This window comes from Thalassophryne amazonica, chromosome 15 (assembly GCF_902500255.1).
Source record: "Thalassophryne amazonica chromosome 15, fThaAma1.1, whole genome shotgun sequence".
NCBI lineage: Eukaryota > Metazoa > Chordata > Actinopteri > Batrachoidiformes > Batrachoididae > Thalassophryne > Thalassophryne amazonica.
Window position 1 is genome coordinate 18,595,357 of NC_047117.1, and position 24,620 is coordinate 18,619,976.

Sequence of the window (24,620 nt, forward strand, 5' to 3'; positions counted from 1 at the left end):
AAGTCTGTTTCCTGTCAGTCTTTGAGTCATCTGAGTTCGCTCACCACATTAAACTACTGGGAGGGGATCGGCCAGCAGGAAAATCTCCAGCATTACCACGGGAAGGCCTCCTTTGTGGCTGATGATGGCCTTCACAAAGTGCTTGACTCTGAACCTGGTCTGTTCAGCCTGAGAATTTGTATCTCCTGCAGGTGGAGTTGTAGCTCCATCCCTACCTTCCCATACCTTGACATGGAAGTTGACTACAAGGACCATTGTGCTTCTCATGTTTACATCTTTGGGCAATGTGCCTTCCTGTCTGGCTTTCTTTTGGACATTCCTCCAGCAGACAAAGGAGGAAAACAGTCACGTACTTCCAAGACCACTGAGGATGTGCACATTGCATCGCTCAGAAGACTGAATATGACATTATTGCACAATGACGAAGATGAAGAATCTGTTGATGATTCATCACTTGAATGAACATCCCAGTCCTGTGTCCCAAAAAGTATCATCACTTGAAGCCTTGTTTACAGGGCTATTCCACAGGGTGCCATTCCACTATGATCACCCATGATCCAAAAAAAAAAAAAAAATGGGATGAAATGGCTTAATCCGGCTTTCCTCCTGACAGACTGTCTTATAAAGTGCAGACCTGGCAATCCACTCAAATACAAAAGAAAGGAGCTCGAGCTGTTCAACTCTGAACAAAAGTCACAATAAATGTTGCTTCAGCTTTAAATTTTTACCCCAGTGGAGCACGATCAAACAAGTTTCAAGTCATAGTCACTACAAATACCCTGTTTAAAGAACTTCAAATGTGACTGAAGCTGTCAAGACTACAAATACCTGGAAATTACCATGTACCATCAAGGATTTAGAGAATCGAAATGAAATTTTTTTAAATTGGATTCTGATTTTAAATTTGGTGCAAATGATGGCCATAACCCACTACATATACAATGTTTGTTCAAAATTGACAAAGATGGATCAAGTTACTATGTTACTGTGAAGTTACTATGATGCTTCATAACATGGTCCGATTTGCTGTTTGGGATTAGATGGGAAAGAACGGCGCTCTGTGGAACAGATCCATTAGCAGCTCATTAGACTGGCATCGACTAGTCAAACATCTAACACCTACACTGCAAGCTAGAGGCAACATAGTAAAATTTCTACGGATGTAGCACACACACACACACACACATTTCCTTATCGTCTTACACACTAGTGTAGGACACGTTCCTCCCCAATGGAAAAACTACAAATGTTGATCTACTTGTCCTACGGATCAAAGTGCTTACTGTTGAAGGAGACAACAGATATATTTCGACACAATAACATTTTTATCTACTGTTCTGTGGTTGGCCCGCCCCGCACACACACACTTACCTTAACCTCCTGACTACCAGGAGATATATATAGTCAGGAGGATAAACTAAATCCTATGAGCACCAGAAGCACAATAATTGATGCCTTGGCTCAAATCCTCATCCTGTTTGGAATACAAAGTCTGTGGTACCAATTTCAAGCAGACACTATTAGATCTGATTGCATTCAGACTGAGTGCAGAAACTGATTTTGTGAAGCTATCAAATGCCCCCTGCTCCACAGACCCAGCAAGCCCTTAATTAACATTCTTTTATGGAAAGCCAATGATGGTACTTTATTTTTTTCTAAGCACCTGTTTTAATCAAGATAAATGCTCTTGTGAGCAGAGATTAGACACTTTATTTCTCAGCTCTCCCATCAATCAGACTCAGTGGATCTTGAGTGTTTTGGTCCATTTGTTCTGACCAGATTCTAAATGTCAACGTTCAAAATTTAGATGTCATGAGACTGTCTTTGCCAACTTTGGGATTTTATTTGCAATGTTATCCATGCCCCAATCATCTGCCATAAAGACGAGCACGCCATGGAGAGGGGAAGTGCATTAACTTTTCTGTACCACACTAATGCCGGGGATGTGAACAGAAAAACTGACACAAGCTCCTGATGCTGCATTGCCAACACCTGACATGTTAATCACTGTGTTAACATGTTTCCTGACTATTTTCAAACACCTTGATGGGAGGCAAGATTAAAGGCACACAGTCACTTTCCACTGTGCGTAATCTCTCCTGCTATTAGTTACTACATTAATTAATACATTAATACAAACATTTACAAGAAAAATCATTCTGAATCTTATTCACCTGTTTCTATGCGTTAGTAAAGACAAACCACATGTCTGTTTACCATAACAAGATGGCATCACCATGGGTGTAATCTTGCATATGCACAAAATGTGCAAACAAGAAGATGGATGCAGGAAAAGTCTGAAGGTGCTCAATTCAAAAAGGGATAAAACTAGAGTAGCCCTTGGGGGGACTATGAAGGAGAGTGCGCTTTGAAGACTGAGCTGAAAGCTGCATAAACATTTGAACGTTAGGCCATGAGCCAGCATGGTCCCCCCCCACTCCGCCTCCCCACCAACCACAACTATTACCAATTATTTTTGGACTCTAGGCATCCACAACTTTCTAATTATTCCAAATTTTATAGGGTTGTGGTGGGGTTGGGGGGAGACCATACTGGCTCGTGGCCTATGCCCAAATCTTGGCATATGGACCTTGGGATTATTTATTTGTTGTGGTTTCATTTAACCACTCCAACAAGCATAAAACGATTACATACTGCTGACATCAACCAGCACCAAGGCAATGAAGCTGACTAGTGGCCCCACTGGATGGCACATAAACTAATTTGTGTTCTTGTTGATACTGATCGTGCCAAGTGCTGGGCAGCAGAGGGGCTTCCCCACTTGTGTGCAGGAGCTATCAGATGGTTTCACAACCAATCTTTGGAAAATATTTCTGGGAAAAATACTGTATTTCATGTATATTTAACATCACGTCCCTTTGGCTTCTCCCTTCTTCTGCATACTGATTTGGCACGAGTTGTAAGCCAGATGGTCTTCCCGACGCAACTCCACAATACATGGATAACAGGCAGGGGTGCACTCGAACCCAGAATCTTCCACACTGGAAACAAATGGACTAACTGCTTGACCACCACTCTGACCCTTCATGTATATTTAACAGATGTAAAAAAAACACCTCCCACACAAGGCAGAGCACATTACTTTTTCTCTGCTGCGTGTTTGATTTGTTTCTGCCTAATGGAAAGAATTCAAGCAAAAATCAGAAAGCTGGGGTGGTATGGAAAATAGAAATTTAAAAGTGATTTTTATATTTACTTTGACTTGTGTCATTTTAGACAATAGGAACCCAAGACATTTCATGTTTTGTTTTGTTTTTTCTGATTGGCTTCATTTTATTTGTTAATATACATCCATTCCTGTATTTAAGGTGTGAAACATTCTGAAAAAAGTTGGTACACTAAAGCATTTACCACTTTGTAATGTTGCCATTCCTTCTCACAGCACTTAAGACAATTTGGCATTGAGGATACCAAGTGATGAGTTTTTTGTGCCATTCTTCCTACAAGCGTGTCTTTGGTGTGCAATAGTACAGAAACCTCATTGCATAATTAATTTCAGACATTCTATATCGGGGACAAATCTGAACTGCAGGCAGGCCAGTCCAATACCCGCATCCCCTTCTCCTGCAGCCATGCCTTTGTAATGTGTGAAAAATGGGGTTTTGCGATATCTTGTTGAAAAAAAGCTTGGACATCCGTGAAGACGATGTCACCTTACAGGCAACATACTGTATGTTGCTCTAAAATCTCAGTGTACTTGTCTGCATTAATGCTGTCATCAAAGAAGTGAAAAATTATCTTTTGCCAAGAGCACTGACAATCCCTTACCATGACAGACCCTGGCTTTTGGACTTGTTGCTGATGACAATCTGAACAGTGCTTTTTGTTATTCATCCTCTAAATCACTAATGTGTAACCCACCAAAATTTCTGCTGCACATTGAAAGAATCGATCAGTGGAATTTACCACTGTGGTGGAGAAAACAACTGAACAGAATGAGGAGCACAATGTTTGTTAGACACTGAACCACAGATTATTTTCAGTACACATGACACCGAGTAATTGCTCTTTTGACATCATCATCCCACATCAAATAACTTGCTAGGCTAAGAATTACTCCGGTTTCAATGGCAGTGTACAACTGTGAAGGTGAACAGCCAAGCAGTCATCTCAGAGTGTCAGCTGGACAGGATTGTACGAGGGCTGTCAATAAAGTATAGGTCCTTTTTATTTTTTTCAAAAACTATATGGATTTCATTCATATGTTTTTACGTCAGACATGCTTGAACCCTCGTGCGCATGCGTGAGTTTTCCACGCCTGTCGGTGATGTCATTCGCCTGTGAGCACTCCTTGTGGGAGGAGTCGTCCAGCCCCTCGTCGGAATTCCTTTGTCTGAGAAGTTGCTGAGAGACTGGCGCTTTGTTTAATCAAAATTTTTTCTAAACCTGTGAGACACATCGAAGTGGACACGGTTAGAAAAATTAAGCTGGTTTTCGGTGAAAATTTTAATGGCTGATGAGAGATTTTGAGGTGATACTGTCGCTTTAAGGACTTCCCACGGTGCGAGACGTCGCGCAGCGCTCTCAGGCGCCGTCGTCAGCCTGTTTCAAGCTGAAAACCTCCACATTTCAGACTCTATTGATCCAGGACGTCGTAAGAGAACAGAGAAGTTTCAGAAGAAGTTGGTTTCAGCATTTTATCCGGATATTCCACTGTTAAAGGAGATTTTTTTTAATGAAAGCGATGCGGACGGGTCCGCGCGTCGGGACGCAGCCGGCGCGGTACGGCAGCACAGGAAAAACACCTCCATGTTGATAACCATTTGTAAAATCCAGGCGGCTTTTGATGGCTTTCAGTGGAGTGAGTATATGAGAAATTGTTTAACAGCTGGACATGTTCCAACTTGTCCTTAAGGCTTCCAACAGAGGTGTTTTTCCTGTGGCGGAGCGTCGCGGCGGCTGCGAGCCGACGCTGCAATCCGCCCGAAACGCTGATTTTGCTTTAACATCAACCAGGACCGTCTCTACTTCCAACAACCCAGCTGTCATTTTTACTACGGAGTCATAACTTTTCTCGGGGCTTATTAAGGTGGTGATTTGTCCTCTTTTCCACTCTTCTCTGAGAAGTTTACACCACCATACAAGCCACTCTCTGGTCCCCATCTTGTCCTTTGGGACTGGTGGGCTCTTCAAAATGGCCAGGATCTGCCCCTCCTTATGCTTACCTGGATAGTATATCCCTAATGTGTGTATAGTTCCTGCCATATCTTCTTTGAAACATTCTTCATCAGTTTCCACACTTTGATCTATGACATATTTCTGAACTGTTTCTGCCCAAGTATCATATCCTCGTCCATACAATACCACTCTGTGTGGCCGGAAATCCACTTCTTTTCCCCCTTCATGTTCGGATTCAGGGTTTGCTACGGGTCCTGGCTCTCCTTCAGCCATATTTTCACTGCTTGTTCTTAATACTAAACTTACTGTTTCGTAATGATTATTCTCTCTTTATTCTCTCGGTTGCTGAGATTGTCGATTTCACCACTGTCGTCTCCTTGACTTCAGCTATGGTCCTTGTCGTCTTGAGTCGTCTGCCTCTCAAAGCCTCTCTTGGCGCCTTGAGTCAGGGATGAGTGACAGACTACTTGGCTATTCAGCGCTAATTCCAGAGGTTAACTCCAAATCAGCTGCTCCTTTTCCCGCTTCTTCCCTCAGGAACCTCACGGGGTGATGATCCTATTCTCTCTTGTAGATCACCATTTTGCACGGTATACTCTCATACCTGCTTTCTTGACAATCCGATCCAGCAGGCTCCCTCGCCTGCTTCCCTTCCTCGTCATTTCGTGATGATCCAGCAGGCTATCCCCATCTGCTTCTCGTCCCAGTCCAGACGATCCAGCAGTGACACATCTGCTTCTCGTCCTTGATCCCAGCTCCCTGGGATACTTACTCCTGTTGTCTTTACTTCGTCCTTCTGGTGGTCGCCTCCAAATTTTCACACCTCTGGAGGACAGATATGTTTCAAGCCGTTACTGGACCTATACAGGCCATCAGCCGACACTCTGCACAACACTGTTTCCTTTGGTGATCTACTCAGGGGCTTTCCACCTACCCAGTGGCAAAGACTCTCCTTTGGCCAGGATTCTTCCTTGGACCCAACTACACTTTGTCAGGTCCCTGTTCGGGCCCCACGTGTCAGATCCCGCTTTTTAGATACACGGCACACGCTCACCCTCCGATGAGTGTGTTTGTGTAAAAACCAGCTCTCCGTCTCTGGGGTCCAACCTTCGTGTCTCCACGGGTATTACCCGGCAGGGCTGCACAAAGGCTGTTCAAGCTGGTGGCGAGGAGATTCGTCTAGCTGCTCACTGCCTCCATCCAGACGTCCACCCCGCTGAAGCTGATCTCGCACCCTGGTCGAATAGCCTTCTCAGGAACCAGGATACGAACCGGCCACGCCCGTTAACGGCAGCTCTCCTCTTATGGATCAGGGCTCTTGGAATGTTGCTAGATTTTAAATTTAGTGACTCGTACAACGAGTCCCCAGGATGTGTTATTTTCATTAAAAAACCAGACTAACATTTTAGAGCCTTTTGATGTTGTACACCCAATAAACTTAACTTTTACACCTTAAGAAGCATCAATAATCCAATGTCCGAGCCTTAACACTTTAACTGCATGCTTGGAATTTTATTGCAGGTTTTGCAAGTGCCGATAACATAATCAAAATAGGTTATATGGTGATAATTTCACAACAGTAATTCAAGTATAATTAGAATAATGATTGGCAGAGATTTTTGTTTTTAATTCAATAATTCTGACTGAGCTTACTGTGACTGGGACTGGATTGACTTCTTAACAATTTTTTCTAGGAGTGAGTGAAGGAGGTTTTTGAGGTTAGGGTCCCCAGCTCGATGAACTTGATTTCTTCTTCATCAGATATTAGTCGTTAGCTGACCACGATCCTTGTGTGATATTGTAATCCTTCAGGAAGTTAATCCACATAAGAATTTATTCCGTCTTCAATCAACCAAAAGTTGATCTAATCCATTCTGGTATGCTGTGATATTCCTTGAGAGAGAAATCATTGAACATTCCCCACTCAGACTTAAGGCCAGTGGTTATCCTCCATCGTTCTGCTACTCCGTGACTGGACGGCCTGAGTGGGAGTTGAAATCTCTCTCAAATGATCTTTTATGGCTCCAATCCTCTCACTCCACGATTCCAATTGATGCTCACAAGATGGTCAAGTCTTGTGATCTCCTCGTAGCAGGGGAGTAGTGGCAAATGGGGAGGCCCATGGAATGAACTCAGTGGTGAAGACGAGGGAATATGTCTAAGAATGATTCTAACATGACAAGTATGATCAAATGAAGTATTAATGTGTTAAAATTAAGAGTTGATTAGAAGATGTATGTTATGAATAAGTGAAATGAATGATTATATGAGTTGTTTTTCATAAAGAGTGCAGAGTCAGAGAAAAAGAGGAAGTGAAGAAGATGTTGCAAGTGGGGCAAGAAAAGCTGATGTTAAACAACTGATCAAATGATTAAGATGTTGGTAAAATATGAAATGAATAATAAGGAATGAGAATGTTTGTATATGATCATATGAATTGTTTTTATGTGAAAGAGAGTTGTAATGAAATGATTGAATATGATTGATGTGATTTTGAAGAAATGATTTAAAAGAATGAATTCTCAGAAAAGCTGAAGTGTTAACAGAAAAGAGGAACTTGAGAAATAAGTTACTGGTAGGGGCTGCGGAGATTTCCAGTAAAGCAGAAGAAGGGAGGAGGTTTTGAGTCAACAGCGTCCCCATGGTAACCAAGATCATCTGAGGACAACTAGAGTCAAGAACATATATAACTTGTTGAAACACCAGAAAACGGGGTTATTCTTCCAGGGAGAGGTGCTGTTGCCACTACTCCCCTGCTACGAGGAGATCACAAGACTTGACCATCTTGTGAGCATCAATTGGAATCGTGGAGTGAGAGGATTGGAGCCATAAAAGATCATTTGAGAGAGATTTCAACTCCCACTCAGGCCGTCCAGTCACGGAGTAGCAGAACGATGGAGGATAACCACTGGCCTTAAGTCTGAGTGGGGAATGTTCAACGATTTCTCTCTCAAGGAATATCGCAGCATACCAGAATGGATTAGATCAACTTTTGGTTGATTGAAGACGGAATAAATTCTTATGTGGATTAACTTCCTGAAGGATTACAATATCACACAAGGATCGTGGTCAGCTAACAACTAATAGCTGATGAAGAGGAAATCAAGTTCATCGAGCTGGGGACCCTAACCTCAAAAACCTCCTTCCCTCACTCCTAGAAAAAACTGTTAAGAAGTCAATCCAGTCCCAGTCACAGTAAGATCAGTCAGAATTATTGAATTAAAAACAAAAATCTCTGCCAATCATTATTCTAATTATACTTGAATTACTGTTGTGAAATTATCACCATATAATCTATTTTGATTATGTTATCGGCACTTGCAAAACCTGCAATAAAATTCCAAGCATGCAGTTAAAGTGTTAAGGCTCGGACATTGGATTATTGATGCTTCTTAAGGTGTAAAAGTTAAGTTTATTGGGTGTACAACATCAAAAGGCTCTAAAAGGTTAGTCTGGTTTTTTAATGAAAATAACACATCCTGGGGACTCGCTGTACGAGTCACTAAATTTAAAATCTAGCAACATTCCAAGAGCCCTGATCCATAAGAGGAGAGCTGCCGTTAACGGGCGTGGCTGGTTCGTATCCTGGTTCCTGAGAAGGCTATTCGACCAGGGTGCGAGATCAGCTTCAGCGGGGTGGACGTCCGGATGGAGGCAGTGAGCAGCTAGACGAATCTCCTCGCCACCAGCTTGAACAGCCTTTGTGCAGCCCTGCCGGGTAATACCCGTGGAGACACGAAGGTCGGACCCCAGAGACGGAGAGCTGGTTTTTACACAAACACACTCATCGGAGGGTGAGCGTGTGCCGTGTATCTAAAAAGCGGGATCTGACAGTATGTATGGAGTATGTAAGGCGGATGTCATCCACATTCAGATTTTTGAACAGCTCAAAAATCCTGGCTGCGGACATGCGTGTCTCTGCAGATGATCATGGGCGTGTTCGGATGACGGCCGACTCATACAGGCATGTTACACGGATATTGCGGATGTTTGGAGAATATGGGCCAATTTTGTGCGCAATCCATACGCAAATCCTCCTAAACGCCAGTGGGACAGGGCCCTTAGAGAGTGATGCAGACTCTTGTCTGTATACAGGGATTCCACTCACAGAATTTAAAATTCATCAAACAATTAAATTCTAATGACTTTGATGAAACTAAGACAAAACTTTGTCATGGCTGATTTGGCACACAAATTTAAAATATCCCAAGGTCAGGTCAGCTGCACAGTGGGACTGTGGGTAGACATTAAGTGTGAACACATGAAGGATCTCACTGTGTGATTGCCTCATGAAACAATCAAAGCAACATTGTCAAAAGCTTTTAAAAAGCACGTTTATTTCTGCCGGTTATGGTGGAAAATGTGACATGTACAGAACACAGATGGTGTTTTTTTCTTATTTGGAACATATATTGAAAATGCATTGAAAACACTGTTTTCCTTGTAACAACAAAAAATAAACAATTGAAAGTGTCTTATTTCCATCCTTCTTTATTTTCCTTCATACACTGTTCTTTTGCTGTCTGTAACACACATTACACATTAAGTGATGACTGTATTTTTAAGAGATTCAGATATGTGAGGCAGAGCAGAACCTTCTTTGCATGTGGGAAAAGCAAAAATTCTGGAGGTGTTTCATGTGTCTGTAAAGACTTTGTCAAATGAAATGTCCAACAGGTGCTCAGTTGGTGTCCAGATAGCTGTCAACTATGGCTTAGAGTTTATTTTAATGAAGGCTCACATGTATTCTGTCACATTAGTTCATACATTATAATTAACAAAAATTATCCACCTGGAGATCTGCCTTGACCTGCGCTGCATGAACACCTGCTGTTTGTAATTTCAGGAGTGACTATTGACCCGGCAGCCGAGCACCTACGGTCGAAGTTTGAGGGACTTTAAGGCTTTTACTGGCCTCTAGTCTGCCTCAAGGTAGATAAGTTGTGCCCCAAAACTTCTTCATTATACGTTGCACGTTCAGGTCATACCAGCAGGCTTTGCTGTGCATGATCCATCTCAAGGTTCCCTTGTATGCGCTCAAAATTTTTTCGGATCCCGTTTTGCAGCCACCGGAATATGTAAATTGGTTTGGACATGGACCACCGTCGGATAGGTGTCCCATCTCGATGGCACCCGGAGGGTTTTGAACATGTGCATCACACTCGGGGCCGCTGGCCGATTTTGACCAACTATGTGGACTTCCGCAGATGGCTGTCAGAACGTTTTGGAACTAAAATCCAACACTTTTCGGATGTGCGCCGATTTGTCATTCTGACACTATTCTGCGTGATTCTGGCTATGTGTGACAGGGGTATTAGATTTATTGTCACGTAATTAAAGGCATGAATGCTTTGTCAGCTCATACCACAGCTACTCCAACATCAGAACATCAAAGCTATAAAGAAGGCAAAGCCTCAATAATTCTGAACGTATTGCCATCAAATAACACTCCAGTTTGTAATAATCCTGAAAAAAAGCTATTTTTCCATTTTGGATTTATAAAGTGGTAGCTCATTTTAAAACATTTTTTAATAACACTTTGGTTTCAATGATTTGAATCAGAAATTTGACATAGGTAAGAACCGTGTACAACTTAAAGCTGCTATAAAATCAAAAGTCAAGTTGAATGGTCACGATCCCCCTCCTTTTGATCGATTTGCTAAGCTTAACAGCTTCAAAAAAAATTGAAAACTTTTAAATTTTAAGCATATGGCACAAATTAACAAATTTGGTGCCTGTTCCATTTTGTGCAAGTACAAAGTTGGATCATTTCCTAGACCTTTCAGAAGGAAAAGAGAAAATCATTATCCATACTTTGGTGTTCCCCATGTTGGGAACACATTTTGGACACAGGAAACCGTACCTGTTGCCATCACCCAGCGAAACCTGATCACGATGGTAACCATCATTCAAATAATTCTCTACTGAATTACAGTGAAGGACTTTCAAATTTAAACCCCACTTAGAACTTTAGTCATGGGGACATGACAGAGCAACTTTTTATTCTGAGTCTGCATGTTTTTTGGCACCAGTTTTATGTCAAATTGCCTTTCCTGGCGCAAATCCATATTAGAAGAAGAATGGGCAATTGTGGTTTTGATGTAGCAGCCAACTGTTCTGGAAGCAAGTGCACCAGTTTCTTTGCAACCACGCTGCCCAGAAACCAAAACAATGACATCCAACTCAATTGTATGTTCAAAGAAAAGGAACATAATTTTGAATGCTTTTATTTTTACAAAAAGATCATTATTCTTTAAGAATACTAATGCATTTCATTCTTTGCTGCAGATTTTCTTTATTATTTCAAATTATTTTTCTGTAATGAAACATCCAAAACACCAAAGGATGCATTAAAAAGCTTTCAACCTGTATTACCAGGTTATGCAAATTAATGCACTCGTGTAGCGTACCACGAGCAGCCCTCGCCTCCTTCAACTTGGTGCACTTCCGCCTCCCACCCGCCTCCGGGTTGGCCCTCGTCAGCATCTCATCACAGCGAGTGGAGCAAAAGTCCTGAGATGATTTTGCTCAATCAAAGAATTATTCACTGTGCATCTGTAGGACTGTTGTATTTGAATCACACAGCGTGATTGTATTTTACACCCGCTCACTCGCCTCCTAATGTCACTCACAGTTCGGTAAAGTAAACGCTGTCGTTGCGTGTTAGCGCGCACCTCTTCATCTGCTTCTCAAGCAGGGGTACAAGAAATGGAACAAGTAGGTGAATATTCTCTGTCATTTGCAGCCAGCAGGGAAGAAAATAACCAAAGCGAGGTTTTGTTTTGTTGACAGAAACACTGAGTGGCTTTTCTCTGCAGGAGTCGACTGTCATGGCATTTTGAAACGGGTGCCTCGGCATTACAGCGCACCACCGCAAAACAGTTTGAAATCATCAATTATGATGCATCTCTCAACAACACCAGAGGCTTAGTTGCTCTCCTGAGTCTGCTCAAAATGAAATGCTTGTTCAGTTGTTGCTTTTCTCTAACGGCTCTACCTGCTGCAGGTTTTTCTGTCTGTGGGTAGGAGAACGGGGGTCCGTGTGCAGGACGGGAAAATAATTATTGGTTTGAAATCATACATGAATGAATGAAAAATAAAGCTGGTTTCCAGCTCCAATCAAGAAATGGAGGAGGGGAAAAAAATAAACATTTTGAGTTTTTTTTTTTTTTTTAAGTTGGTGTTTAGGATTTGGAGTCATCTAGTGGTGAGGTTGAAGATTGCATCATGCTTTTGACTCAATGTTGTTTCCTTTCATGTTTTTGTTTCTTTGGTGAAGGGGATTCATGATCCCTTGCCTTCTTTTGTTATAAGCAATATGTATAATCCTCAATTTCCAAAATAATTAAAGGTTGTCAAATGTATTGATTTGTTGCTGCAGATGGTTATGAATGTAGTATTCCATTTCTCTTAAACATTGTTACTTTAAAATTCTGATTTTTAGTCCATGTGTCTCCCATTCAACAGATTTCTGTTTTGTGGACATATCCAACTTAGTTTTCTACAGTTTATATATATATATATATATATATATATATATATATATATATATATATATATATATATATATATATATATATATATATATCAGATTGTGTGCAGTATGAACCCTTAATAAAAATTCTGGGTTATGAAAGCAAAGGATGTCCATTATGGGAACCAATTGTGTGTCACCCTGGTTTGCTGCTCCTCTGCTCTCCCTCTGTCTCTCTTTCCAGGATATAAACCTGCATATAAACCTTGGTTCGACGTCTCATCAGCATAATAAACTCAGTGTTCACAGCCTGGTAATCTGGCCACTCTATTTCCATATAGAGCATCTTTGTCTGCGTTCTGTTGCAGGATTTTTGACTCGTTGTTTGTTAATTGCATTTTTGCTGCTTTCTGATGCCTTGGAATCTATACCAGCTATTTTCTCTGTCTGGTTACTGAGTGAACTGTGAGTCGTGGTTGCTCCAGTGTTCCTACACCTCAAATTCCACAGTGACTCCTCCCTCCGTCAGGTCCACAGGGAGCCACCTGGCCCCCGGACAACCACCGCCTCATCTCTGACACTGAGCTGGATCTCCATCTACGCACCAGCTCTCATCGGGCTCCGGCTTCCTGTTTCCACCGTAACACGGGGTGGGTCTCCTCTCTCCAGGAGACTGCATCTCAGCATTCACAATTCTGCAGCATTTTACCTTGTACTTATTTCTGTACAGTAAATCTGGTTTCATTCATCTGTTCAGCCTCCTGCTTTGGAGTCCAATTCGGCTTTTGGGTCACAACCATAACACCAACAGCAAGAGTCTAGTGGATTTCAAAAATATAACAATGCTTTGGCCACTGTGAGGAAAAAAAAATATTTTTTCCATTGTCAGACATGAATAGTGGTGCAGCTTAGCTAAATATTTCCATAAAAATTGTTCATTTTGTGATAAAAGATTGGAATTTGGCACACATATTCCAAATGAACTAATGTTTATTTTCAGATGTGGATCCATCCTGGAGCTGACCTCTAATGAGCTACAGGGATCAATAAAGAATTACACAGGGGTCAAAATTTAAAAATGTTCCAATCACGTTGTAAACTATACCACATTATTTGTCTGATCATAATGATTCCAAAAAGTGTAGTTTGGACTATCTAACTGAATGGCAAAAATGGTGACAAAGATCAGTTTCAGTTTGTACAGGGGTCAAAAGTTAAAGTTGCTCCAAATTTGGCAAAAAAAAAAAAAAAAAAAGATGCAAATTATTGGCTGAGTTAATAGCATTTTAAAAAGGAATAGTTTGCACCTCGAACTTGTTTGACCTTTACTTTGGAGACCAAACATTCAACACAATCAAAACTATTCCATTTATTAATCCTTTTATTTCAACCAATAATTTACATCACTTTTTACCAAAACTGGAGCAACTTTAACTGTTTACCCATGTACAAACTGAAACTGATTTTTGTCACCATTTTTGCCATTTTTACCCCATAACTCCAGAACATTCAGTCATAGATAGTCCAAACCTACCTTTTTGGAATTGTTATGATGAGACAAATAATGTGGTATAGTTTTCAACATGATTGGAGCATTTTTAAATTTTGACCCCTGTGTGATTCTTTATTGACCCCTGTAGATCATTAGAGGTCAGCTCCAGGATGGCTCCATATCTGAAAATAAACATTAGTTAATTTAGAATATGTGTGTCAAATTCCATGCTTTTATCACAAAATGAACAACTGTTTTGCTATGCCGCCACACTAGAACAGATTTACACCTCTGATTAAAAAAATATATATAAAATACAGACTTCAGATGTCTCACAGTGAAAGGCATTCAAGGCATTTTGAAATAACAATAAAGCTCATAGGTGTAAATGAAAAGATGTAAATCCATTCTGGTACAATACGTTGCTCCGCCAACATGTATTTCACACTGAAGGAAATTACTAATTTTATGTAACATCTGTAAATCTGAATACCCAGAAGTAGGCAATTGTTGTAGATGTACCTGTATGTATTTGAAGTAGAGAATTTTCTTATTTACTTGTTTTTTAATTTTGTACTTTGTTTTTCTTTCCTTTGCATGTGCAGTCTTTTCAAAAATTTGGAGGAAAAAACAAATCCATAATTTGGATTTGTTTTTTCCTCCAGGGGGTCTGGACTTTAAACATGGTTTTAAGAAAAAGTAGGTTGCCCTGGATTTTTTAAATGTTGACCTCGGATTTTTAAATGTTTGTAATCCTTCACTGACTCTTACTTTACTATATCTGCCCCTCTGGGTTGACTATCACACATTTTTGTGTCGGCCACAGTATACGGAAGCTGGATTGTAAGTGTAATTTAGTCCCCTTTAGTGGCACCAAAAATCTGCTTGGCCCATGAACTGTGTGTCGGTTTCCTCCTATCAAAGACATGCACATAAGGTTTTTTCCTCCTCATTCTTGGAGTTTGTCAGGAAGGATGTCTGGCATAAAACTTGCCAAATCAATATGTGGGTCTTTATTTATTTTAAGGGCCACGTCTTTTCAAATATGGACACTTGTTTCTTTGAGCAAATTTGACAATACTGGCTCTGCAACAGTATGTACATTCAGTTTCCATCTGCGTTGGAAGGAGTTGAAATTTTTCATACATCAAACATGTACTTGTACAAAACTTTATTTTGGCCTCTTCATCTCTCTACTCATTCTGTCTCCAACCATTTCTTTACGCTTTACTGCAAACAGTTACACTTTGTCCTCTTTGCCTACTTTCATCTTCCCTGTTCCCCTTAATCTCTGACTTGTGTCTGTATAATGCTTTGCCAATCAGCACAGCGGCAGCAGCATACTGAGAGGACATCAGAGAGAAGGGACAAGATGCAGAAGACACTAGCAGGCAGAGGACATCTGGAGCCTCCTTACTAATTCATTCAAAGATGACAAACAAGCCATTTTGGCGTTGCTAATGGGTGAGACGGGTGGAAGCAAACTATAAATGGATTTACTAAAATACATTCAGAAAGACTGAGGAAATCTTCATCTGTGCTCTCAGATGTTCCACCCTTCAATTAAATTTGTAATTCTGTGAATAACTGAGAAAGAAAAGTGAATTGTTCAGATGGACCGACTGAGCTTACTTTATTTCAATTAGCGTGCTAAACAGAATTGATATTTTGCCACTTATACCGTGAGAAATTAAAACCTACTGGAGCAGCGCCCATTAGACCGCATCCCTTCATTAAGGGCATAATGCTCCGTCTCCAAACGATAAAGGCTGATTATCTCAGGGGTTGCACTTCTGTATAGTCACCAAAATGTGCTGGATTCTTTTAAGTTCTTCATCTTTTTAACAGCCAGTATTTCCACCACAATATTGAAAACTTGATTCAGAACTCTGAATAACCTAACACCATTACTGCCACACTACTAGGCCCATCCATCCATCCATCCATCCATTTTCTTCCGCTTTATCCGGAGTCGGGTCGCGGGGGCAGCAGCTCAAGCAAAGCCGCCCAGACCTCCTGATCCACACACACCTCAGCTCCTCCGGGGGAACCCCAAGGCGTTCCCAAGGCAGCCGAGAGATGTAGTCCCTCCAGCGTGTCCTGGGTCTTCCCCGGGGCCTCCTCCCAATGGGACGTGCCCGGAACACCTCTCCAGCGAGGCGTCCAGGGGGCATCCGGAAAAGATGCCCGAGCCACCTCAACAGGCCATACTAGGCCATTTAACAAAACATCCAGTGACACATTCACCCTATTGGGGTTTCAAATCCTGCAAAATCTCGCAAAACTTTTAAGAGGTCGCCGTGCTGCGAGATGTCAATAACATTGACAACGCTGCACTTTAACCGCTGCACACGGACAACAATATTAACATCGCAACATAAAACTCTATGTATATTGTGGCTAAAACTCTCGTGAGTATATTATCTGGGTTTTTAGATGTTACTATTGTGTTTGTTTTATGTAAACATGCAAGAAGCTCAGGTTGTTTCTCCGTTGTTTTCAATGGGAACCGCTGTGAGCCATGATCACTCCCTGGTCATGTCGTTCTGGGGGGAAAGTGAAGTTTGCTCTTTAGCGTCCTGCTTATTGTCCTTTACAGTTTGTCCAGTTTGTTCCAGAGTAATATATATATATATAAAATGTCTGAAATTCCGTTTGCATTTATTAAAGTCCATGCAGGTTAAACGTAGCAGACACGGATTATTTTGATTATTTGTTTTAGAACGTTTTAAGGGTATCATGCATGCAGGCTCTTATTAACATTAATGTGCTGAAAAGCATAAAAAATTACATTTGCATAGTATAATATTCATTTACAATTGTCATCATGTGGATTCTCTATGTTGTTTTGACTGCAGTGACTCTCTGGCACGCAAGGGATTATTGGATATCTCAAGAGGGAGAAGTCGCACTGAGCCAAGACTACTAACCAAGCGCTAAGGTTCAATGGACTCAGATGAAGCCCACCCAGAAGAAAAAAACGCTGAAGTTCCTTGACTGGCGGCTTCTGTTCTTAACTTCTTAGTTTAAGACATGAAGTTATGTATAATTACAAGCATTAACAGTGACTGACAGCAGCTGAGCCGAGTTCTGACTCTGTCATTTAGTTAGAAGCTACTTGATGCCGCCGCTAGCTATTGTAGAAGGTTGTGTCTGTCGTTTTGAGCATTTTATGACAGGTATATTATTGCTTTTTGTGTGGTGAAATGTCCTCACAGATCATCCAAGAAACATCCCTGCTGCAATATCTGTGCTGAGCGAAATTCTTGTCTTATTTAATGGTGTATGCTAATGGCATTAGCACTTTTAGCGCCTGTCAGTAGCTTCGTCCGTTAAGCCCGGTTAATGCACGATTATTGACATAATACAGTCCCCAAAAATATGATTTCGTAAACACCCAAACAGAGGTTAGCCTGTTAGCTTAGCTACTTCAGACTCTTTAATCACACGCCGGAGCATCCATGCTCTGTGTCTTTATGCATTTGGGTCTGTTGTGACACTGCCAGACTCAGCGTTACCACCACTACCACCATGGCAACATCCAGATATGAGCTTCATATTGGTTGTCCCGGGTCCCTACAGAAAACCTATGGGTGTATATATACACACTAGTCTGCGGTACCAGGTTGTTGTCTTCATGTCTGTATGACACTGGAGCAATTTTTAAAATATCAGAGTAAAACTTTCCTCTTAAGCACAGCAGATGAAGCTGTAAAAAGTGAGAAACTGTTTGGGATGTCATGTTGCCTTGACATGGATGGTCATGGAAATTATACCCACCTGATTCAAAATCACCAGTGAACCTCCTTAGACCTGATTGGGTCCCCTTAGTGTCCTCTGAGGGAGATCCGGACTGGCCACCAGTCTGAACCTAATGAGAATACGTATTTCGGAGACAGCGTGATGAAAAGCCGTAAGACTTCCATCGATTTGTGTAAAATGACTCTGGATGCTGCCACGGGTGGGAGCTGAGATAAAGTGATGATACTGGATAAATAGGACAAAATGTGTGTGTGTTTCAAAATCGCGATCTTTATATCTGACAGTTGCTTTACTGCCTCCTGTAATAACCCACACTGAAGGACAGAAAAATTACATTTAACCAAAGTGTAGGAGCAGGGTTTTCATTGTGACGCTGTTCCAACAAAGATAAGCTCTGATGCTTTGTGGCGCTGCTGATATAATGACACCATCCAGCTGAAATTATTTGGGTAAACAGAGCCATATGGTTGTGCACGCCGCTTTCACTCAGCCTGTCAATGCCCACATGAAGCGACCCCTACTCGTCTCATGAGCTCACGCTTCCTCATTCCTCTAAATGCCGGCAAAGTCGCAAGATTATAAGGTGACATCACACCACACGGGTATAACGGGAAGGTTAATCGTTTGAGGGCAAATGCGCAGACTGTTCGTCAATGGTGGTCATTTATTTTGTTTTGGAATTAATGGAGGGTACAGCGGGAGTTTGTAACTGTTTGTTCATTAAATGTAGAATGGTGGTATCGCCGTACTTTCTTCTTCTATCATGGTTAGTGGTGGCCACTAACTGTAGGCGGTGCAAACCTTTTGAAGCAGGGCATCCAGCAAAATACAGTGAAGAAGTGGGTGAGGTGGAATGGAGGAAACAACCAAATTATTGCAGCAAGCGCAGCTGCTTACCCCCACCCCCACCCCCCAACCAATGCAGTCTGCAACATTTCACAGCTCAATCTGACAACACCAAGATTCCTCTCAGCAGACCCCACAACAATCTATCCTCTGTCCTACTGTCTTTCTGAGCCGAGCAGTTGATAACCTCCACCATAAAGTAAACAACATCCGATTTAGCCACCAGCGGCGTGTCCTTGACTTTCTCGCAAGTCAAACAAGCAGCAGCCCGTGTCACTATTGTGGGCACACGCTTCACTGCCTCAGCATAAGAAATCACCAACTCAGTTTTAGCATGTTGCATTTGTTCCACTCTCTTGCTGGCGACATTTCCTGTACGGTGAAGTATAATCATCACCAGTTACATTTAACAACTCTCTCCTTGTCATCATGCTCAGCGACAGAATGTTCACACCACCATTTGCCCCTGCAAACAGCTGCCACATGACCAAACTGATGACAACACAGCAGTGGTTGAGCATTAAGGGCTCATGCTGTAACATCTTGTTCCTCTCCACCTCTGGTCTTTTGCAAACATTGGGCATCAACCACCTTAGCTCCCATCAAACTAGAAATTCAAGCGATCAGACACTATGACATACGTTTGGTAGTGACATCGGGGCTTCCCCCGACTTGTGCAAGGGATGCCGGGAAGCACACGGCCACTGCCAATCGGAGTAAAGAAAGGCAACGTGATGTCAGCTGGCTGCTCGCTAGAACAAAATAAGTCAAGATGGCGGGAAATCTAGTATGGCTTTTCATATAGTTTGTAAAAGTTAATGAGAAAATTCTTTTGAATTTTAAAATGCTGTTTTTCAAACACATAACACTGCTAAAGTGATTTACAAGATATCTTATGGATGTTAGCAAGACAGAAATGAAGGAAAAGACTATATTCACTATGGAATTCCCCTCAGATATATATGTTCCCTTCATTAAAATGATCTGTAATTTTGTTCCAAAAATAAACCAACATTGTAATGCTTTGATTTTGGTACAAACTAAATTTTGCCCATTTTGTGTAATTTGAAAGGCCGTACAGCTTTAATCAGATCAGAGCAGTTTCATTCTGAGTTAGGCACGTCCACAAAAGGCAGCAAAGGAACCTCCATATTGGGATTCACAACGGCAACCACTTCCAAAAAATGTATAGAAATTAAAGTTTAGCGCAGTTGCAGCTATATGAGAGTATATATGAAAGTTCCCTTTCAACTAAAAGAAAACTACTCAGTACTCCAATGCCAAAAAAAAGATGCTCACTGTCACAGGATGATGCCAATAAATATGCAAGTGAGACAGGTGTGTAAGAGGGAGGAAACTGAGAAATTCAACATTTAATGAAGAAATCCTGCTCCCGACCAGGTTAGGTTCACAGACTAAGTTACAGTAGCAACTGACTGAGCTGAACTTACCTCCCTTTCTGAAACAGACTTAACTTACTCCTCTTTCTCAGGTTTGATTAACCTCTTTTTCTGAAAGAGAAAAGTCAGTTTCCCTCATTTTAGGGTTAGCAAACTCAGTTTTCACAAAACCACTTTCTGAAACAGGCCCTCAAACACATTGTGGAAGAAATCACCATCATCCCTCTACAGACCAACACAACCAGCCAGCACAGAAACATCAGAAAAACAAATACACTAAATGAGAACAAGAAAACCCCATTACATTTTTTTTTTTCAGACAACACACAAAATCTTCTTTTATTATACAAGTATATGGACTCTAGAACAATGTCTCCAAATATTCAGAAACAGCGTTTCACGTTATCTCTCACTAAATTGCATTACAGACCAAAAGACTGACAGCTTTTGTTGAGAAGTCTGTCCATGAAAACTGGCACGTTGGCATTAACGGTGCAAAACGCCTTCAAAGGTGAGTCATGTGTCAAAGCTTTGAAGCCTTTTCTTACGCCCGGTGGCACTGAGTGATGCACAGCTCCACTTTGAACATTCTGAGATCCAAGTGTGTTTGTTTTTTGACTGAAATGTGTACTTTGCTCCTGTGATTGTACAAGTGCATAACAAGCAAGTGACCATTAAAATCATAAGAAAAAAGCAAAATGCAGATTTCACAACTACAACCCCTGGCAAAAATTATGGAATCACCGGCCTCAGAGGATGTTCATTCAGTTGTTTAAGTTTGTAGAAAAAAAGCAGATCACAGACATGACACAAAACTAAAGTCATTTCAAATGGCAACTTTCTGGCTTTAAGAAACACTATAAGAAATCAAGAAAAAAAGATTGTGGCAGTCAGTAACGGTTACTTTTTTAGACCAAGCAGAGGAAAAAAATATGGACTCACTCAATTCTGAGGAAAAAATTATGGAATCACCCTGTAAATTTTCATCCCCCAAATTAACACCTGCATCATATCAGATCTGCTCGTTGACATTGACCCTATGTGTCTTTTTGCAAGGAATGTTTTTGCAGTTTTTGCTCTATGGCAAGATGCATTATCATCTTGAAAAATGATTTCATCATCCCCAAACATCCTTTCAATTGTCCAAAATATCAACATAAACTTGTGCATTTATTGATGATGTAATGACAGCCATCTCCCCAGTGCCTTTACCTGACATGCAGCCCCATATCATCAATGACTGTGGAAATTTACATGTTCTCTTCAGGCAGTCATCTTTATAAATCTCATTGGAACGGCACCAAACAAAAGTTCCAGCATCATCACCTTGCCCAATGCAGATTCGAGATTCATCACTGAATATGACTTTCATCCAGTCATCCACAGTCCACAATTGCTTTTCCTTAGCCCATTGTAACCTTGTTTTTTTCTGTTTAGGTGTTAATGATGGCTTTCGTTTAGCTTTTCTGTATGTAAATCCCATTTCCTTTAGGCGGTTTCTTACAGTTCGGTCACAGATGTTGACTCCAGTTTCCTTCCATTCGTTCCTCATTTGTTTTGTTGTACATTTTTCGATTTTTGAGACATATTGCTTTAAGTTTTCTGTCTTGACGCTTTGATGTCTTCCTTGGTCTACCAGTATGTTTGCCTTTAACAACCTTCCCATGTTGTTTGTATTTGGTCCAGAGTTTAGACACAGCTGACTGTGAACAACCTGTTATGTGCAGACGCGAGTTGAGGAGCGCGACCAGCGTCTTACTGAACCCAGCGCTAAATAACCAGAAAGCGGTTCCAAAAACAAAACAAATTTATTTCCCTTCAGTGCAATAATTGTGTACAACATAAAATATGCGGTTGTCTGGCGAGGTGAAGGACGGCGCGCTCTCCAGCGCCCAAATGGATCGAAGCCTGACGCTTCTGGACCCAGACTCACCGCCGAACACCCCCCAGGTGGACACGACAAACTGACTCTGTGAAGGATGGAAAAGGTGAGGTAAGTCAACAGCTACAACAAATATCCTTCAAAGGCACAAACTATCAGCAACACATTCACGTCTGAATTTAAGCTTTATGTAAATGAGCAGCTTCTCACAACAGGTGGAGGATCATCAGTCCGTACGCCACGGCAGTGAGAAGTAAACTGCACAATTCTCATCAATGTTCAAATATACTGCGTAACAAAATGCCAAATTACTATTAACGATCATTCAGACAATAATCACCTCTGATGTGTGCTGACAGCATGTGTCCCTCACCCGTCCTCCTTCACAGGCACGATGTGTCAAACCCAGGCGCGGTCCTCAGCGTCTCACAAACGAACGTCACAAGGTCGAGTTCCCGGCAATTCTGCTTGAACCACTCATGGCTTAAATGCAGAACGCCATCTCATTATCTGCTTCAGCTGAAAGTCTTTAAGTTTACACATGAGCATCATCCACAGGTGCAGCTAATAATGCTGATGAGGGTGAAGGACTCTTCTGCCAGCACCATCTCCACAGACAAAAAACACATTTGCATACCACCTGGAGAGCAAAGAAAAGAAAAGAACACCAAAATGTCCAGCCAAACCCCCCAACACACAACACAACCAACATCTTTTGCAACATTGCGTGATGATTTACTCTCTTTTAAGAGTTTGATAATCCTCTCCTTTGTTGCAATTGACATCTCTCGTGTTGGAGCCATGATTCATGTCAGTCCACTTGGTGCAACAGCTCTCCAAGGTGTGTTCACTCCTTTTTAGATGCAGACTAAGGAGCAGATCTGATATGATGCAGGTGTTAGTTTTGGGGATGAAAATTTACAGGGTGATTCCATAATTTTTTCCTCAGAATTGAGTGATTCCATATTATTTTCCTCTGCTTGGTCTAAAAAAGTAACCGTTACTGACTGCCACAATCTTTTTTCTTGATTTCTTATAGTGTTTCTTAAAGCCAGAAAGTTGCCATTTGAAATGACTTTAGTTTTGTGTCATGTCTGTGATCTGCTTTTTTTCTACAAAATTAAACAACTGAATGAACATCCTCCGAGGCCGGTGATTCCATAATTTTTGCCAGGGGTTGTAATAACAAAATAAAACCAGCCTAACAAAGTTAATTATAGTGAAGGAGAGACTGACTTCAAACATAAAGTCGACCAAACAGGTCACAGGGTGAGCCGTGGGTGTTTCATCTCTCCATAATTGCACCTGTAAAACAGGTGAATGGTTAACGAACTCGACTGCCGTGGTGAGTTCAAATAAGCTGGGAGGACAGAACACCAATGCTACATGAAGACACATTTAGAGATTTTTCTATCACTATGAAATGATTGTGGGTTTAAATTGAGTTACACTGATTAATCAAAGTGCATACTTCAAAGAAGGTTATTAAATAAAACTCTAAAAGCCTGCAAAGCCTGTATGTTGAATAATCGGTGATAACAGCCATCTTCTTTGTAATAACTGTAGATCCTTAACAAATTGGCGAAATTGGAAAATCGTCTTTCATTAGCATTTTGCACAATGGATATTGGATATTTCTGAAATTGGCTATTTAAAATGTCACGAATAGAAAACAACACAAAACTAATTTCTAAAAAAAACTATGACAAACTGAAAAACCTTTTAATTGACTAACTTTCAGAATCAGAACTCCAATGAATGGAAAAGCACAGAAACCCACATTCATCTCAAAATTAAAGGATATTTTGTGTTTACAGTCCTGGTCATTTATTATTATTACTGAAAGAATGCAAGCAGAGTAACCATCATGGGAAAATAAAATCCAGTGTAAAGCGGGCAACCTACTTTGTAATCACTGGAATGTCAAGCCCCTTGCACACCGGGTCAACGTACAGCGTACCCACTACGCAGAGTTTATGCAGCCTGACATGACAATACGCTGAGGGACTTTTGGCGTGGAGCACCGGATCGGACGCAGTGTTCTAAGCAAAGTCTACACAACACTCTGCTACTGTATGTAAGTCTATGCAACACTACGCTACTGTACACCATGCCTCCACAATTGTACACAACCCTACGCCAGGGCATAACATCTCGCAGCTGGATCACCAGCGAGAGGACATATCCACGCCCAATCCTCACAGACAGATCACGTCCACTAACTCCTCACGGACAGATCACGTCCACTAACTCCTCATGGATGGATCATGCGCTTGATCGCCGGCTGTAGCTCCGCTTTCACCTCCTCAAGTTCTCTCGTGATTGTAGCACACTAAATAAAGCCCATTAACTCCTGGAAATAATGTATTCTGACTTTTTCCGAGGTGGGGAGGTGATGGTCTAGTGGTTAAGGTGTTGGGCTTGAGTCCAGAAGATCATGGGTTCAAATCCATGCCTGACTGGAAAATCACTAAGGGCCCTTGGGCAAGGTCTTTAATCCCCTTTTGCTCCCAGTGTGTAGTGAGCGCCTTGTATGGCAGCACCCTGACATCGGGGTGAATGTGAGGCTTTGAGCGTCTGATGCAGATGGAAAAGTGCTATATAAATGCAGTCCATTTACCATTT